Source organism: Schistocerca nitens, chromosome 2 (assembly GCF_023898315.1).
Source record: "Schistocerca nitens isolate TAMUIC-IGC-003100 chromosome 2, iqSchNite1.1, whole genome shotgun sequence".
Lineage (NCBI taxonomy): Eukaryota > Metazoa > Arthropoda > Insecta > Orthoptera > Acrididae > Schistocerca > Schistocerca nitens.
Genome location: NC_064615.1, coordinates 813121876 through 813127875, shown reverse-complemented (window position 1 = coordinate 813127875; position 6000 = coordinate 813121876).

The following is a 6000-nucleotide window of genomic DNA, read 5'->3' as shown; positions in this document are numbered from 1 at the left end:
TGAACCTATTTAGTCCTAAGGTTTCTTCCTTTACAGATGCATTTAGGCTGCAGAATAACCCACAAACACCAGTGTCTGCCGTCAATCAGTAGCGGCTCTAAAAATATTGCTTTCGGTACTTCGGTGATTCAATACCCACCTCCACCCTGAACTGTGCCTCCTCCGTCCTCCCTATCTCTTACCAAAGAGCACATTTAATCTGAGGAAGTGTGGTATACTAGAGGTCCATAGGCTACAATATTCGGTACGACAGTAAATCACTGAACAAGGGGATAATTAACTGTTCGTCGTGAGAACACTTACGTACAGTTCCTGCACAGCTGGATTTTTTTTCCCGAGTCTCCGTCTATTCACAGGAAGGGCATCTAGTAAGAATAATTTACGTTTATTTTTTTGAATACCATTCTGCAAATAAAGATCTTCCTGGAAACATGTATTAGCAACTCATTCCGACAATACCAATGAACTATTATCTGTCTGTCGAAAGAATACTTTATTAATCACGAAGCACGTTGTTAACAGATGTATCTATTGTTTTGTACTTTAATCGTTGTTTGATGTAAACAGCAATTACAGTAGTAGAACTATCTGCGTAATAGTTAATCATCTGTCCAATCGACGCAACATTTTAGATTCCAATCATAATTGAAAAAAAGTCTCCCTAATACATTCCTTCATGTTGCTGACATGATCTTCTTGGAAATATGTATTAGCAACTCATTCCGACAATACCAGTGAACTATTATCTGTCTGTCGAAAGAATACTTTATTAATCACGAAGCACGTTGTTAACAGATGTATCGATTGTTTTGTACTTTAATCGTAGTTTGATGTAAACAGCAATTACAGTAGTAGAACTATCTGCGTAATAGTTAATCATCTGTCCAATCGACGCAACATTTTAGATTTCAATCATAATTGAAAAAAAATCTCCCTAATACATTCCTTCATGTTGCTGACATTACATATTCACTGGTGTCCGATACTGGCTGTATTGAAGTCCCTGAAGCGCGATACATGCAAAATCTCGATAATGAACGCATATAGAGCTAGAGATAAAGTGATATAAACGGTTGTTTTTTCACTGTCGGAATTGCGCTGGCACGTTAGCAGGCAATTCGTACTAGCATAAATATTCGTCAGTGATGAATGTTAAACATCATTGCCTCTTCGGTATTATCTGTTCTCTCTCTGTCTCTATCTGTCTATCTATCTATCCATATCTCATATCTCTTCCCTCTCTCCTGCATTTCGGCTCACTGGCGATGGCGAGAAGTTTGAAAACTGGGTATTAGCCTCTGTTATGGGCGTCAGGAGAGGCAGGAAAGAAACTGCTGACGTGTGTCAACAAAAAAAAAGAAAGCGACTGCTTTAACATGCCAACACTGTGGTCTCTCTAGGGCACCGGCTCTCCTATTACCATATAAGTAAAGACGATTAGCCTTCCATAACTATTCACTTTTAAATTCTCGGTAGACTTGCATATAGTATGGAGTTCGTGAAGTGAACGATGAAACCCAAAGTAAATGATAACAGATGAAAATTTACAGACCAAGAAATGCAGTATATCTGGGAGGCAACGACTCGTTACAAGATGTCAAAAACGTTCATGTAAGGCTGTAGTTGAGAAGACAGAGAAAGGGCTGCAGACTAACACCCATGTTATTCAGTTTCTACATTAAACACCCAACAAAGGAAACCAAAGAGAAATTGGGAACAGGAATTAAAGTTTGGGGAGAAGGCAAAACTTTTAACGTACGGCTGTTGAAGGCAGGGGGAAGTTGCAGCCATTATATTTTCGTCCCCATGGCGTACATCTCTACCGTAGGGCTTGACGAAAGTGTCTCCCTCTTCTATAACACATTCCGGAGGAAAATTCTGATTTCCAGGTGGTGATTACACGCAACTTTATAGCGAATGCATTAACGTAGCGTGTACAAACACCCACCACAGTAGTACAGGTTTATACTCAGATGATGAAGAAATTGGAAGACTGTATGACGAAATAAAGGGTATTATATAGATAATCAAGGACACGAAATTTTAACTGCTAGGGGTGACTGTCATTCGGTGGAAGGATAAAGTAGAGAAGGAAAAATAGCGGGGAAATATAAACTGGAGGAAAGAAATAAAAGAGGAAGAATTCTGCACCCAGCATATTTTAACCAACGCTAACATTTGATTTAAGAAGGTTATATACGTAGAAGAGATCTGGAGGGATTAGAAGGTTTCAGAGTGGTTATACAGGGTGTGTCAAAAGGTACACCACAACGTCTATGTGCTATAGCGCCAAAACTAAGATGGTTTCACAGTGGTAGGGTTATGTGACACATAAACTTACAAAGTTGTGTTTATGTCCGTCCCAAATTGTCGTGAGTGAAGCATTATGATAACGGTTTAAGCGAAGGTTTAGTAAGTGAAATGGTGTATTCATAACAAATCGGACACACAGGTTCAAATGAGCTTTCGATCACGGTATACGAAGCGTCCACCCTCGTGCACGTCGATACGTCGGTGGTACAGGAATTTTAAGCGGGCAGGAAGGGTTGGTGTGAAATATCATAGTGTACTACCTGAAAGTGCAACCGACATAGAATCGTTACGGCAAGTTTTTCAACGTTCACGGCAGAAGTCTGTTCGGAGGGCGTCCCAGGAGCTGCAGATCCGGCCGCGCACCGGGCTTCGGAAACGTTTACTGATGCATCCATACAGGCTCCGACTGTTGCACCCATTGAAACCAGACGACAAGCCACAATGTCTGTAATTCAATTTGGACGCTCTTCACCGCTTACAGGAGGATGTGAATTTTCTAAACAATCTGATATTTTCTGATGAAGCAACTTTACGTATGTGGGGTAAGATACGAACACAATGTTCGCATATGAGGCGCAGACAATTCGATTACTGTGAGGGAAGAGGTAGGCGACAGTCCAAAGGTGAATCTGTTAGCTTATCACGTTGGCGGACCATTTCTTTTTCTCAGAAAAGTCCTTGACTCGCCAAAGCTGTTTGCATTACTACAACACGCTGACCGCCAAGAGAGTCGTTTTCCAACAACATGGTGCTCGGCCACTCTGGGCTCAAACTGTGTGAGATTTTCTAGACCAAGTGTTTCCTGACCTCTGGATTGGCGGGGGGTGGTCCCGTTCCCTGGCCTCCTAGGTCGCCCGACATCGCACTGATGGACTTCTGTCTACAGGGGTATGTGAAGGACAGAGTTTACCAAACGCCTGTGAACCTCATCAGTGATATAAAGAACGGAATTGTTCTTTGTATTGACACAGTTGGTGCGAATATGTTGCGTCTAGTGTAGACAGTGCTTCAATACAGACGGTATGTTGTGCGTGCCACCAAAGGTGAACATGTAGAAACTGAAAAAGTTCCTATGGGACCAAACTGCTCAGGTCATTGGTCCATAGGCTTAAACTCTACTTAATCCAACTATCTTACGCTAAGGACAACCGATCCATGCCCGAGGGAAGACTCGAACCTCCGACGGGGGCAGCTGCACGAACCGTGGCAAGACCACGTAGCTACCAAGCGCGGCACCACCTTGGCTAGTTCGGCTGCAGAGTGGCAAGTCTTCTCAGTCTACCCACATTATGCGACTCGCGATTCGATTATGTTGAATTGTTAATAAGGGCAACACAAAACCCAATCTCCAAGCGGAGAACATTCCGGCTGGGAACCGAACCCGGACACGCTGCATGGCAGTCATATGCGCTGAACACTCAGCTAAGGGGATGTTCATGTTCAGCCTGATTGAACGAGCACATTCAAGTTGTAACGTACCTGTTGAGACATCCTGTGTAATGTTCAAGACAGAGATTTTAAAAACTAATTTATAAGTCATTTCCAGAGGAGAATACGGACACTGAACATTGTTTATTAGTTAGGAGCTGCAGACTAAAACTGAAGAAATTGCAAATCGTATAATATTAAGTTGATGTGACCTGTACAAACTGAAGGAACCAGAGACTGTTGAGACATTCATATGGCAAAGTTTGACTAAAACAGAGGAAAGAAATACAACAGAAGACGTTATTTTGGGGGATGAAGGGAGGGAGGCAGCAGAGGATATATCATAGATAAAAAAAGAAACAAGTGCTATTAGAAATCCCTGGGTAACATAGGCGATGAAAGGAGGAAATACAAAAACACAGCAAATGAAGCAGGAGGAAGGGATACAAACGTTTAAAGAATCAGATTGACAGACAGTGTAAAATGGCTAAGCAGGAGTGGATAGAAAGCCATAGAAGCATGCATGACTGGGGGACTGATAAATACCGCTTATAGCAAAATTAAAAAGACATTTGGGAAAAAGAGAATCAAATGCATGGACATCCAGACCTCATATGGCAAGCCAGAACTGAAAAACAAACTAGGCCGGCCGAAGTGGCCGTGCGGTTAAAGGCGCTGCAGTCTGGAACCGCAAGACCGCTACGGTCGCAGGTTCGAATCCTGCCTCGGGCATGGATGTTTGTGATGTCCTTAGGTTAGTTAGGTTTAACTAGTTCTAAGTTCTAGGGGACTAATGACCTCAGCAGTTGAGTCCCATAGTGCTCAGAGCCATTTGAACCATTTGAACAAACTTGAAGATAATTTTAAATAAAAAGAAAAGGAAGAAGGTCAAGCTGCGATGGGAGATGCAATACTGCGAGAAGAATCTGACAGAGCACTGGTAGACTGGTGGAAGCCAAACTCAGGAAAAATTAATTTAGGTTCCAGAGAAATGTAGGATCACGCGAGGCAATATTGATCCCATGACTTAACCTAGAAGAAAGGGAAATCAACGTTTATAGAATTTGTTGATTTAGAGAAAGCCTATGATATCTATAAAAGTCGAAGAACATGAGAATAACGTATTATTTGGGAACGGAGCGAGACTGGTTAGTGTCCTATTCCAGATGTTATTCAATCTGTAACCTGAACAAGCTGTGAAAGAAACGAAAGAGACATTTGGACGAAATATATATATTGTCTAGAAAAGAGGTTATAAATTGAACATTAACCAAAGTAGAACAAGGAAAATCGAATTAAATCAAGCGACGCTAAGGGAGTTAGATTATGAAATGTATAAATGAATTTTGCAATTTCTGCAGCAAAATAAATAATGATGACCAAAGTAGAGAAATGGCAATGGCAAGAAAAGGATTTCTGAGGAAGAGGAATTTGTCTTTAACGCAGTCTTTTATGGAAGTGAAACGTGGACGATAAGCAGTTGAGACAAGAAGAGGATAGAAACTTTCGACAGGTGGCGCTACAGAAGAATATGTCTTTCCCATCTCAGAGTAGCACTTGTTCACAACATCCTCAATTACTTTCTGGATGTATTCGAGTCTCTGTCGCCGGCAGGGGTGGCCGAGCGGTTCTAGGCGCCACCGTCTGGAACCGCGCGACCGCTATGGTCGCAGGTTCGAAACCTGCCTCGGACATGGATGTGTATGATGAGTACATCGAATAACGAATAAGGAGGTACTGAACAGCATCGGAGGAAATAGAAGTTTATGCTGCAGCTTGACTAAACGAAAGGATCGATTGACAGGGCACATTCTGAGGCACCAAAGAATTTTTGGTTTTGTAATGGAAGGAAATGTGGGCGTGGGGCAATAAAATTTGTAGAGTAGACCATGGCTTGAGTGCAATAAGCAGAATAGGATGGTACGACATGTATTAAGATGTCAAAGAATTTTTTTTTTTCTTTTTGTCGTCAGTCTTTCGACTAGTTTGATGCAGCAACTATCCAATATGTCTTTCCCATTTCAGAGTAGCACTTGTTCACAACATCCTCAATTACCTTCTGGATGTGTTCGAGTCTCTGTCGCCGGCAGGGGTGGCCGAGCGGTTCTAGGCGCCACCGTCTGGAACCGCGCGACCGCTACGGTCGCAGGTTCGAATCCTGCCTCGGACATGGATGTGTATGATGTCCTTAGGTTACTTAGATTTACGTAGTTCTAAGTCCTAGGGGAATCATGACCTCAGAAGGTAAGTCCGATAGTG